We start from the raw sequence: 14428 nt of genomic DNA, 5'->3' as shown, positions 1-14428 counted from the left end.
CATGATTCATATGGTTCACCCTGTTTTGCTCCAAGGAAGAAGAATGGCTGGTAAATATTGGAGTCTCTTATTTCATGCAATACAATTACTTTAACGTAAGTGTAGGATTTAGACAAAAGGATGAATTTTTACATTTAAAAACTGTGGGTCATTACAATCTGTGACAGGACAGAATAGCCAATGTACAGATTAATAGATGTGTTTATTAAGTATCTTTACCAAATAATTTTTTATTATTATTATTGAGTTGCTTCAAAAATAACAGCTGTTGAAAACCATCAGGTATTAATGAAGCAGGGCAATGCAAACCTGAATTGTAGCTGTCGGGTGGGTGCCATGAATATGCCAGTAGACTCACTCTGATAATAATACCGTCTTCCAGTTCTCTGAGTGCTCTGCAGACTAAAGTGCATCAGGCTGCCATTAATCCCACTTATCACTCTGACAGCTCAGTAATTACACTACTGCTATAGTCAGGTACTGTAGTCCTAATAAAATTTCAGCCACGGCGTAGAATTCATGCTGGTGAGATGTTTTATTAAACTTGGGGGGTTGATCATCAAGTGACATTAGTGTTGACCTATTTTTCTATTTGACAATAAATTATCCTTTGACCATGCCATAATAGATATTATAGAGTGCATTTACTGTACCAAACAGCAAAGGTACTGCATTCCAATGAGCTAGGCAAATGGCGTAAATAAAATAGTAAAAATGCAAGCCAGAATATTATTACCTAAATTGTTGTAAGTGACTGATACTGTGAAAAATCACAGACACGGTATTGTACTTAGGGGAATATGCTAACAACTGCTGCAAACCTCATTATTACATATATTTTCCCATATAAATTAATGGCAAAGATGACACTTGTTTTTTACCTTGCCTCTTTTGAAATCCCCTTTTACCTTTCAAAGCTACTCTATTTGGTTTAAAATGCACTGTAAGCAACAAAATAAGTAAATAAAAGTTCTCCAATCCACTCATTACAACTAATGAATTTAAATGTAGAAGAATACATTAACATTTTAAAATAAAGCAACAAAATGTCCTTAATTGATTTATTAGTGGTAATATCTGTCCTAGAGTAAGCAAAAATTTAAATCCATATCCATATTTACATATTTATATTTAGCCATATCTAAATCACACATTTAAATTAACATACTTACATCTTAGTAACAATAAAATACAACAAACTCTTCCAGTTATCAATATATGTTAAACACTTTCTCCTTTCGTCTGTCCTTGGAACAACAATTAGATCATTGAGAAATGCATGAACATTTTATGAGACTGTATCTTTTTAAAAGAACAGGGGTTATTCACTATGGGCAATTATTCTGAGAGCCAGCCCAAACCCTATGTACAGCTTAACCAACATCAAAGCCCTATTTTGAGAACTTAAATGGCCTTCCATACTAGAGAGAGTTTCACCCATGGTAACATGTATGTAGGATGTTTCATAAGAAGGGGCAAGGCAGAAGACATGAAAATATTCATGTATATTCATTGAAAAGTTGCAGTCCCAAAGGAAGCAACGCACCCAACTCAAAGAGAAGAGAACGCTTTGTGTTGCTACCACAACAACTGGACAGTAGATATCACATATGCATTTTAAACATAAATGTACTCCAAAACCTAATCATTAACCCCACTGCCATTTTCATTCTCACTTTTCAAGTAGGCACAGATATACTAATTGTCCTGTATGTCAAAAGCTGGGTATAAAACTTCTATATAAGTAAACCATATTTGTAAAATATTTACACAAGAGAATGTCATGTATAGTTTTATCTAGTGTTATAGAATCATAGAAATGTAGGACTGAAAGGGACTTTAGAAGTCATCAAGTCCAACCCCTTGAGCTGAAGCAGGATCAAGTAAACCTAAGCGGACCCTGACAGGTGTTTGTCCAATTTGTTCTTAAAAACCTTTGAGGATGGGAATTCAACTACATCCTTTGGAAGCCTATTCCAGAGTATAACTGCCCTTATAGTTTTAAAATTTTTCCTAATATCAAACGTAAATCTCCCTTGCTGCAGATTAAGTCCATTACTCTTTGTCCTATCTTCAGTGGACAGTGAACAATTGAGCACAGTCCTCTTTATATGTGAAGACTATTACCAGAGGTTCATGTAGTCTACATTTCTCAAAACTAAACATGACCAGTTTTTAACGTTTCTCCAGAGGGCAGGTTTTCTAAATCTTTTATCATTTTTGTTGCTGTAATCTGGACTCTTCAATTTGTGCACAACTTTCCTAAAGTGTGGTGCCCAGAATTAAACACAATGCTGCAGCTGAGGCCTCATCAGTACTGAATACAGTGGGACTCCAGTCTCTTACATACAGCACTCCTGTTAATATACCCCAAAAAGATATTACCCTTTTTCACCACTACACATCATTAGCTCATATTCAATTTGTGATCCCTATAACCACCACATCCTCTTCAGCAGTATTACCACCTAGCTAGTTATTCCCCATTTTGCAGCTGTGCATTTTATTTTTTCCTTCTTAAGTGAAGTACTTTGCACTTCTCTTTACTGAACTTCATCTTATTCAGTTCAGACCAATTCTCCAATTAGTCAAGGACATTTTGAACTCTAATTCTGTCCTTCAAAATGCTTGCAACTTGGTGTCATCTGCAAATTTTATATGTATATCCTCCACTCCATTATCAAAATCATTAATATGAAACTATTGAATAGCACCAGACCCTGGACAGCCCTGTGGGACCTCACTATATATGCCATCCCAGTTTGTCAGAAAACCATTGATAACTACTATTTGAGTAAGGTATTACAACCAGTTGTGCACCTACCATACTGTAAATTAATCTAGACTGCATTTCCTTAGTTTGCCCATGAGACTCTCACGTGGCATTGTCAAAAGCTTTACTAAAATAAAAATAAATCATGTCTACTGCTTCCCTTAATCCACTAAGCCAGTAACCCTGTCAAAGAAGGAAATTAGGTTGGTTTGGCATGATTTGTTCTTGACAAATCCATGCTGGCTATTTCTTATAATCCTATTATCTTTTAGGTGCTTACAAATTCATTGTTTAATAATTTGTTCCAGTATCTTTCCGGGTATCAAAATTAGGCTGAATAATTCCCCTTTTTACAGATAGTTGCCCTTCTTCAATCCTCTGGGACTTCTCCCATCCTCCATGAGGTCTCCAAGATAAATGCTTTGGATATTTCTGTTTTTTGTTCTAGAAATGCCTCATCCACCTCCTCATCCTGATTTGCTGGTCAATAGTAGACCCCCTTCCATGACATTATCTCTATTTTATACCCCTTTTATTTTTACCCAGAGACTTTCAACTGGTCTGCCTCCTACCTCCTTTTAGCTCTCAGAAGAAGTATATATCTTCTTGATATATAATGCAACACCTCCTCCCCTTTTTATCCTGCCTGTCCTTCATAAATAAGCTATATTTCTCTATACCAATATTTCAGTCATAATACTTATCCCACCAAGTGTCTGTGATACCAATTAAGTCATAATTTAGCTTACAGACTAATACTTCCAGTTCTTCCTGTTTATTCCCCATACTTCTTGCATTTGTGTATAGACACCTAAAACACTGAGCAGATTCCCCCACTCATTTCCTTCATCTTGCTATTGTTGACCCTATTGTTATTGTTGACCTCTTACAACATCTATATTTTATGCTTTCCTGTGGGCTTTTGTCACCTGCCCTGTTGAACCTAGTTTAAAGTTCTCTTCACAGGGTTGTCAAGTCAGTGCAGGAAGATGCTCTTCCCCTTCTTGATCAGGTGAACCTCATCTCTTCCCAGGAGACCTTCTTCCTAGAACAGCATACCATGGTTGAGGAAGCCTAAGCCCTCCCATCAACACTGACTGCACAACTATGCATTCATCTCCAGGTACATGTGTCCCTGCCTGGGCCCTTACCCTCAGCTGGTACGATGAACAAGAACACAACCTGCACCCTTGTTCCTAGACTCTGTGGTCACTACTGATCTGCTCAGAGCCAGACTTGGCACTATCATTAGTGCCCCACATGGGATAGAGGTCAGAGGGACAGATAAGCCTCAGCAACCTCTCTCTAACATCTTGGACATGGGCTCCAGATAACCAGTGCACCTCTCGGGGCACCACATCATGTAACTGTAATGACAAATGCTCATCTGTTCCACCATAATACATATGCAAAAATTTAGACTTTCAATATTTAGATGGGTCAGTTATTATATGTGTACACACACATACCCACGTCCACACAGGTTAATGTGGCTATTCTGCATTTGCATCAGCTCAGGCTCTAGTCCACTATCTTTTAGAGAAATGTAAGCTACTCATTCATCTCAAAAGAACATTCACTCTGACGCCTAACCATGACAACTTTATATGTCAGCATTCTTCCTCAGAACTCTGAGTGTCTGGGACCACTTTCTGAACTCTAAACAAGAGAGAAGAAATATGGTGATACCTTATACCTCATATGGTGAATTGAGATACCAAAGGACAGCAATAGTGGGGAGAGATCGCTTCACTGCTGAGTTCCCTAAGAGAAACAAGCTGCCATGGGGTTTCCCAACTAAGGTCCAGGAGGGAAAATAAAGCAAAAAAACCCAGCAACAATAAAAACCACACCATGTCTTCCCTCTGCAGTCTTATCCTTTGGCTTTTAAGAGCTGTTCTTGTGGCTTTCTGCACACTATCTGTTTTCCTCCCCTCTTACTGTTCCTCTAAGAGCAACAGGTGTGATCCTAATCAGGTACCTGTGGAGAGAGAAGAGGATCTGCTGCTGCAATTCTTTCCCACACATCCATATATACACACAGGCCTAAATGCAGAGGAGGCAGGATACACTGCTGACACCTTGAAAAGGGAAAGGAAAGGGATTTGCTGCAGCTCCCAAGCCCAACTCATGGCAAAGAGGATCCTCTGCTTTTACCTATAGCAGAAGCTTACTCCTTGGGGCCTGTGATGAAATAAGGGTGGGACTGAGGTAGGGAGTGGGAACAGTAAGGAGTAGCTCTTTACCCATACAGAACTCCACAGCTCTTCTACACTCCCGAGAATGTGCAGCTGTCCTGCACACTATTACCCTTCATCCAGTCAGTCTCCACTCCTTCTTGTAGGTGTGCATCTGCCTCCTCTGTCTAACGCATGCTGGAGGATCCATGTCATGGTGGGGAAGGGGAGGAGTTTGCTCCTTTGATCTCTCTTCTCACTTATTTGTTACAAGGTGGTCAGAGGGAGAAGAAGTGGAGGGAGGCAACCATCAGGAGCAAAGACAAACAAGAATTTGCAAGCTGAAAATAGAAGAGGTAACGATGCTGAGGATCTCTCTGCTGCCAAGAGATAAACAATGCAGTGATTATAAGGGGGGAAAATCCTCCTCAGTGCTAGGAATTGGTCTTGGTAGACTGCAAAAGTGAGTTGGGAACAACCTTCCTGTTCCCTCCCCATAGCAATGGCCCTGGAAACAGGGTTATTTTTGAGCAGTTGCTCCAAGACCATGCTTAAATGAGCCATATAGAAATGGAACCTAAATCTCTGCCTCCTCCCATGCGTCTTCCTTCCTCCTTTCCCTCTGCTGGCTCCATCAAACTCTGCCTGACCACCTTTTTATTCTTCCTCCGTCCATTTCGCCTCTGTATCCCTCTTGAGATCTATGAACTTCTATATCCCCTTGGATAGTACTTGGCTCTCTCCCCACTTCCTGCAGTCTCTTTTCTCAACTCAGCTGGGATCCCGCTCTTTCTTCACAGAGTATCTTCCCCACCTTCCTTAAAATCTCTCCTTCATTGTACAGTGTTCCCCTTTCTCTTTCTCTCCCCTGAAACTCTTCCTTTTTCACATGTGGTTACCCTCTTCGCAACTGTGGAATCCCACCCTGTCTCTCTTGCCTCTCAGTGGTCTCTTTTCTTCTTTCACCTATCTCTACTCTTAACCATTCCTAGGGTTTCAATCCATGTCTCAACCCAGTCTAACCCATTGAGACTCCCTCCTTCCCTCACTATTCTCTACCTCCATGATCTCACCCTCTTTCTTCCTGCCACCTGGAATCCCTTAATATCCTGCTTCCACTCCCAGATACACTATCCTTCTGAATTAGCACTCCACAGCCCTCACAGTTCCCTTCGCCCCAACTCCTTCTACCCACCAACACCCTTCCACATCTCTGCCCTAGTTCCTCCTACCCTCATGTCCTCCCAAGGCTCTGGCGAACTCTGGAGCTAATTCTCCCCAGCAACATCTCCTATACCTGCCTGGCTCTGTCTGCTCTGGATCCATGCTCAGACTAGAGGAGGGGGTAGAAAGAGCCTGCTGCCTCACAGCCATTACTGCTGGCAGGAGGAGTGAAGTGAAGTGCTGAGACTTTCTCTCAAAACCCTGCTCAGTGCTGGAAATTCAGCCTGGGGAAGCTACATGGAGTGCATTGGGAGGCAGTACTCCAAACACCTCCCCATGATGATAGGTCTGGTCCTAGCCAAATTCCATAATAGGTAATTACATTCTGCCTCTTTAAATTTCTCCTGCCATTTCATTCAGATGCAGTATTATTTTTCACTTCTTATCTCACCCTGTAGTGTACTGTTGCAGTACAGTCTCAAAGACTACCATGTTTCACCCTCTTCACTTTATATGGAGTGTACATCAATTCTTTCCTTTTACTTCTGTAAAGTAATTTGCAATGCTTCAGAATGAGAAATGCTATAGAAATGAATTTAAAAAGAAAATCAGTGTGGATAAGGCATTTTGTAGCAAGTAGCATGGATATCATGTCAATGCTGAAAAGAAGCAGTATCCTTCAGATGCATCAGAAATCACTGCTACTATTTTTCTCAAATATAATCCAAGTCATATCCATTGTGTTATGGTTTCTCACAGATGGTGTTTGTAAACAGGTAGGTAAAATAAACAGTTTAAATTTCTATTAGTAAATATGCTATATGTGGCCTAATAAGTAAATCAATAATATTGTCATAATGATGTTTTTAGTATGACCACTGCTGAAATCCATGTTTAGTATCTTTCTTCCTCTGTCCCTTCCTCCTCCACACCTCCCTCCCTCCACTCTCTGATTCCCTCTTTTGAAGTTTTAGGAGGGTGATTTTATTAGAGTGTTGATTTTAATCTAGATTTTGGTTTTGGTAATCTATTTATAATATATTGCTCTACAGCACCCTGAGTTACTTAGCTTTATAAATAAAATTATGATAATAATATGTCTCAAATAAAAAATGCTACCTATGTGGAGGAATATAATCCACTCAGTTTATGTACCTGTGTCTTCCAGTGAATGTCACAAACCTACATGCTGCCCCCCTTCAGTGTTAGATTTTGCATTTGAAGGGATGAGGTATACAATTCCTTACAAGGATGTACAAACTCTTGTACTCACATGAGTACTCAGATGAATTTCCTTTTGCCAACCTGTGTATGCCCTCTTACGTGCAGTTATGATTCTATCTCAGGGCTCTATAATTTAGTCAAAAAGTGAGTGAGAGATCTACTATTTCAGGTTGTACATTTTTCTATTGCTGAGGGCATGCTCAAATGACAACACAGATTCACTACCAGATTGATATGCTACAAGTTTAATTGAATTGCAATGCAGTTGGCTTAGAACATATGAAAATGACATAACTCTACTGAAATACAATTACAGAGAAACTCACGTATATCTAAGGACTGGAAATCGAAGATGCTCTGTAAACGATGGGGCTTTGGTCGCCAATCTCCCACATTTTCTTTTATTGTTAAAACTGCTGGAAAGATCTACTGTTCTCTTCAGCACAGTTGGTTCAACTAAATGGTTTTTAGTCAGAAATTCAGATTCATCTAAACAAAAACTTTTATGGGAATGTACCAGTTTCAATTAAATGCTTGTCGGGAAAGGTTTCTCAGGTCCAGGATGGAATTTCTGGAATGGGGAAGGGGAGAGAGACACATTCCATCCCAGGATAGACAAGTGGTTAGTCACCATAGATGAGGAAATACATGCTCTGCCTAATTCTCACCAAAGACTTGAACCTGTGTCTCAAATCCCAGATTACTGTCCTAATCACTACCTATATGGTCTGGGTGTTTCTCTCTCTCTGGTCCAATAAGTTTTTATTTATTTATACAAAATGGAACAGCTCCAACAGAAGAGACAGAGGCAGATTCTATAGACCAGTGTAGGGGATCCATTTTGGATGTGAGAAATCCAAGTTCAAGACCCGGTTGTGTATAAGGCAGAGAAAGAACTTGAACCTGGGTCTCCCTAAGCACCTTGTTAACTCTTGTGGGTTTGCTTGTTCACTTGCTCTCTTCTTCTTCTCCCTCCCTCCATCGCATAGACCAGGATGGTGATGGTGGCTGTGAAATGTTCAGGGAGATTAGAGAAGCTATAAAAACAGAAAACCCAAAAATAATGAGGGATTTCAATTAATCCCATATTGACTGGATATGTGTCACCTCATGACAGCATGCAGAGATAAAATTTCTAGACACTATTAATAACTGCTTCTTGGTGCAACTAGTCCTGGAACCCACCAGGGGACAGGCAATTCTTGATTTAGTCCTAAGTGGAGCACAGGATCTAGTCCAAGAGGTGGATATAGCTGAACCGCTCAATATTAGTACCATAATGTAATTAAATTTAACATTCTTGTAGGGAGGGAAATACCAGAGAAACCCACCATAGTGACATTTAACTTCAAAAAAGGGGAACAATACAAAAATGAGGAAACTAGTTACATGGAAATTAGAAGGGAACAGTAACAAGAGTGAAATGCCTACAAGCTGCATAGAAACTTTTTAAAACACCAAAATAGAAGCTCAAACTGAAAGTATACCCCAAATTTAAAAATTTCATTATAGATAAACAGAGTAAAACAGGCAGTTAGAAGCAAATAAATAAATCAATCCTTTTAAAAAGGCATCAAACCCTACTGGGGAAAAGAGAAATTACAAACTTGGGCAAGTGAAATGTAAACATATAATTAGGCAGGCCAAAAAAAAATCAATAGATATAGAAGAGCAACTAGCAAAAGGCACAAAAAAGAACCAAACAATTTTTTAAAGTACATCAGAAGTAGGAAGCCCGCCAAACAATTAGTGGGGTCACTGAATGATCAAGGTGCTACAAAAGCACTCATGGAAGACAAGGCTGTGGAAGAATCTAAATGAATTCTTTGCATCAGTCTTCACCACAAGCTATTTTTTTTAGGTGACAAATCTGAGGAAATGTCACATATTAAGATGTCAATAGAGGAGGCTTTGCAACCAATTGATAAATTAAACAATAATAAGACACCAGGACCAGATGACCCACCTGGATATTCTGAAGAACTCATATATGAAACCACCGAACTACCAACTCATCACTTATATCAGCTTCTGTACCAGGGGACTGGAGGAAAGCTAATGTTATGCAGATTTTTTTTTAAAAGACACTAAAGACAATCCTGGCAATTCACAGTCAGAAGCTTAGCTTCAATAACAGGCAGGTGGTTGAAACTACAGTGAAGAATAGAATTATTAGACACGTAGATGAAAATGATATCTTGGGTAAGAGCCAACACTGTTTTTGTAAAGGGAAATCATGCCTCTCCAATCTACTAGACTTCTGTGTGGTTTTTGAACAAATGTGGACAAGGGTGCTCCAATGGATATAGTGTACTTGGACATACAGAAAGTCTTTGACAAGGTCTCTCACAAAAGCCTTTTCAGCACAGTAAGAGTGATGAAATAAGTAAGAAGGTCCTCTCATGAATCAATAAGTGAATACAAGACAGGAAACAAATGCTAGGACAAAAATGGTCAGTTTTCACAGTGGAAAGAGGTAAATAGCAGGGTCCTCCAAGGATCTGTACTGGAACTAATGCTTCTCAACATATTCCTAAATGATCTGGGAAAAGGGGTGAACAGTGAAGTGGCAAAGTTTGCAGAGGATACAAAATTACTCCAGATAGTTAAATCCAAAGCTGACTCTGAAGAGTTACAAAGAGATCTCACAAAACTGGGTGACCAGGCAACAAAATGGCAGATGAAATTCAACATTGATGAATGCAAAGTGATGCACATTGAAAGCATAATTGCACCTATACTTACAAAAGGATGGGGTCTAAATGGGTTGTTACCATGCAAAAAAGATCTTAGAGTCATTGTGGATAATTCTCTGAAAACGTTAGCTTTTTTTGATTGCTGCTGCACATTGAGCAAACAGCATGTTAGGATCCATTAGAAAAGGGATAGATAATATCTTAAAGCCATTATATCCTTGCTACGCCCACATGTATGTGCAGTTCTGTTCATCCCGTCACAAAAAAAGATGCAATTAGAATTGGGAAAAGTACAGAGAAGAGGAACAAAAAATATTAAGGATATGGAACTGCTTCCATAGGAGGAGAGATGAAAAAGACTGGGAGTGTTCAGCTTAAAAAGACTGGGACTGTTCAGAAAAGAGACAACTAAAGGGAGAAATGATAGAGGTCTACAAAATCATGAATGGTGTGGAGAAAGTGAATAAAGAAGTATTAGTTACCCCTTCACGTAGCACAAGAAGGGGTCATCCAATGAAATTAATAGGCAGTGGGTTTAAAACAAACAAAAGGAAGTACTTACAATGCACAGCCAGCCTGTGGAACTCATTGCCAGAGGATGTTGTGAAGTCCAAAAGTATAACTGGGATCAAATAAGTATTAGGTAAGTTCATGGAAGATAGATCTATCAATAGCTATTAGCTTGGATAGGCAGGGATCCAACCCCATGCTCTGGGTGTCTCTAAACCTCTGACTGCTAGAAGCCGGGACTGGATGATAGGGGATGGATCACTCGATAATTGCCCTGTTCTGCTCATTCCCTCTGAAGCATCTGGGACTGGCTCCTTCAGAAGAGAGGATACTGTACAAGATGGACCATTTTTTTGACTCAGCATCACCATTCTTATGTTCTTAATATAAACTTTTTAAAAATATACTAACAGTATACCACATCTGATTTTGATTTAAACTTTAGATATGATTTAAAATATTTTAACAACTTTTGAAGGTTAATCTGTTACTGATCTGAAAATAGTGCCATAAGAGGTACTACTAAACTCTATACTCTGTAGAACTACTATTTCTAGCTACCTTGAGAACACATTCTATGTATATTTTGAGTGTTACATCTAACCTGATTATACTCTCATAATACACTCACACACTCACACTGTAGAACATACTAGTAATTAAGAATGAAGTGTTATTGAGTTAGAAATCAAGGTGTACTCTTATAAAGCTCGACGTACATCACTTTCCATCTCTCAGACCAAGCATTTATGGTTCAACCACACCAAGCTTTATCGAGTTTTTTTAAACCAGTATATTGATGATCACCACAATAGTGGTCCTCCCTCACATAGGAGACAACTGTTACACAACGTTCAATATACAAATTCTCTATAGACAGAACGTGTTGACAGACATGACAGTTTTTATTATAGCTTTGCTAGCACACAATCATCCTTTTTTCACCTGGACTATTCTCCCAGCAGTGTTACGACTTTTATCAAGGATCATTTCTATACTACTTAGGAGTGAAGACATTTATATGTGGCATGATCCATATGTTGCATAAATTATCTTTTCAAAATTTGAAACACCTGTTGTCTGCTTATCTTAATGTCAGTGAAACTACTTAAGGACTCAATTCAGAAAAAAAGAATTGCTCTTCTGCAAGTTAAGTCACAAACACTCTTCTGTATTGGAAAACCTGTATCTTTTATGCCTTACTTGCAAAAAATATTGTTCTGTACAATATGCCATTAACGTCTGTAGCTTAAATTGAGTCTCTCTATTTATGCAGAAAGTATTATTTAATACTAACATTTAGTGGGAAAAGATCCATCAGTTTAACACTAATGAATTATGATAAAGTTTAAAGTAAACAAAATCTATAAATCGAAATTTTTATATAATGGCCTCAGTTAAGGTTTAAAAATACTGGAGGGATGGATTTCCTTATTACAGAGGACACAAAGACTATACATGAAGACTTGATGCTCAGTATTGCAACTCATGCACACCATTCCTTCCATTCAAATGGCTGAATTAGAGATTTACATAAAGATTACTGTAAAGGCTGAGAGGCTGTAGCAGCAGGCTAAAATAATGTTTCATTTTGTATTTGAGCACAAAATTCACAGAGAAATCACCAACCAGATGTCTTCTAGCAGCTGATTCAGCGGTGGACAAATCTTCTAGAGGAGATCATGCTAAAATAGAATATAACCACTTTCATAACATACTAGAAACCTCTTCTCTTTCATAAAACATTCCCATCACTATCAGCATGTTGATAGCATTAGGGAGAACAAGGTAGTAAGACCGAAGAACAGGAATCTTGCAGATTCCTCAGCATGCAGATTCAAGTTTTTGGGAAAGCACTTAGACAGGCACTATAGAGAAAACACAGATGCATGTTTGCTACTTGTCTGAGGTCCTAGAAGGGATGGGAGAATGATTGCCTAAGAAAACTTCAAGGTTCCTGGCCAGGATTCTATGTGGAGAGACAAAGGCTAGCCAGAATAACCATAAAACAGCTGGAGTCCATTAGCCTCCCAGGAAGCCAATTTGGAGCACATAAAAGAAAATGCAAGTTAAACAGCAGGGGTCTAAGATAAGGTGGTGGTCTTCTCACAGAAGTACATTCCTAACTTTCAACATATACCTGCTTTCTTTGCAATCTGTTTAAAGCCTTTCATCTTCAGAGCAGAAAGAGTGTTTGCTTGCAATATATTTAATTTAACCTTCTGTTGTAATTATTGGGCCTAAATATTTACTTTAATTATAAGCTCAACTGTGAAACATATATGAAAATTTATAAAATGTCACAACAACTTGTAACTTTTTGCCTGCCTGGGAATTAACCATGGAAAATAGGCCAAGTTGTTTTCAATAATGAATGCTATGAAAAAGTGCAAGAAAACCAGACAGAGAGACTGAATTAATCCAAAAAAACAAAAAGGCCTACTGATAAGATTCAAAGACTAGGTTGAACTTAGACCTCATAAAGAAGAAGAAATGGGTCCAGAAATTAATGGACCAAAATTAGTGTGATGGATATTAGGCTCAATTCATGGACAAAATAATGAGGGGGTGCAGTATGCTGCCCATTTCCCCCCTTTTGGGGTTATTAAAAAGAGACTTTGAAAAAAAAAAATCTCATCTCAGTGCTGCTCATCGCATTCATCTCAGCCCATCTCAATTGCCCAGTTCATCTTGACTCATCTCATGTCACTCTCCCCAACCTCAAGAGAGAGGGAGCAGAGCAGAACAAAAGATTTTCTTCCCATGAGGAAGGCCATCAGGCATTGCTTGTTTAAAGAGCTTTGTTTTTCCATCTATGAATCCTGAAAGTTGTCATATTACCATGACATCCAGTCCTTAGTCCATCAGCGGAGATCCTAATTTCCAGCAGCACATAAGATCTTGTTCTGTCTTTCTTCCCCCTTTTGCGTTACTTTCTGCCTCGCTTCTTTCCTCCTATCCTTTCATGGGAATCCTGAAAGTAACTGCACTGAATCATCACAGCAAGATGAGATGGTCACAACCCCACCCTGTCTAAGGAGAAAGGACCCAAACAAATGACATCCTGACTGGAATGTGATCCTGGCTCCAAGGAACAGTGTCATGGCTGACCTGCCAGCCTAAGCCATCCCATTCATAACTGCCCAGTTACCAGTGTTTCAAGAAAATCGACAAAAACCATATTTCCCTCACCTTTTCTATCTTTCCTCCACCTTGTGTCTGCCTGTTTGTTTAAAACAGGAGAAGTGAATACCCTTCACACATCAGGACAGTAACATTAATCTTTTCCTTTTCATCAATTTTGACAATGAAAATAAGAGACTTAGTTTGCCTCCACAGCAAGAGGGACTTTAATAGATTTTCATTACAATGGTTTTACATAATGACTCAATTTCAGTTTCAATATAAATGTTTGTCTTAATTTCTTGGGGTTTTTTTTGTGTTTATGACTAATCAGGACACTGTCAACGTTAGAATAAATACTTTTGGGTGTTCGTCAAGAAATCGAGTAAACCAGAGCCTATGTAGAACCCTCCCTCCATCCCGAAACCTACATACCTTGCTTTAACATGCACAGTGAAAGATTTTATAACACTTTTTATCTCTTTTTACCTTTGAGATCAATACAACATTCTTTAGGAAGAGGAAAGAGGTTTTAATCCCATTTGAAGATTTTACTCTTACTTTGCCCCAATGATGGTTAGAGAAGTATAGGATTTGCTTTATCAGAGAGAGGGGAAAGAGTCTTGGAGAGGAAGGAAAGTTTGGAGGAACAAACCCAGACTATTGCCTCAAGTCACAGAATCATAGAGGTGTTCGACTGGAAAGGACCTCGAGAGGTCATCTACTCTAGTCCCCTGAACTCAAGGTAGGGCTAAATAACT

At 39.0% G+C, this 14428-nt stretch overlaps 1 protein-coding gene and 1 long non-coding RNA gene across 14 annotated transcripts in view; one reads left to right on the top strand and one right to left on the bottom strand.

Moving 5' to 3' along the window:
* DPYD (dihydropyrimidine dehydrogenase) overlaps window positions 1–14428 on the bottom strand; it is a 490220-nt gene that overhangs the window by 334598 nt on the left and 141194 nt on the right. The gene's annotated exons all lie outside the window — the stretch shown is intronic.
* Window positions 6766–14428, top strand: part of LOC137146845 (uncharacterized) — a 36404-nt gene continuing 28741 nt past the window's right edge. For both annotated transcript variants that reach the window (XR_010918063.1, XR_010918064.1), the window contains exon 1: window positions 6766–6890. This is a non-coding gene — a long non-coding RNA (uncharacterized lncRNA). The remainder of the gene's footprint in view (window positions 6891–14428) is intronic.

The sequence above is a fragment of the Emydura macquarii genome, unplaced genomic scaffold, assembly GCF_026122565.2.
Source record: "Emydura macquarii macquarii isolate MOO-44397 ecotype Brisbane River unplaced genomic scaffold, CSIRO-AGI_Emac_v2 contig_480, whole genome shotgun sequence".
Lineage (NCBI taxonomy): Eukaryota > Metazoa > Chordata > Testudines > Chelidae > Emydura > Emydura macquarii.
This window is presented reverse-complemented; position numbering and strand designations above follow the sequence as displayed.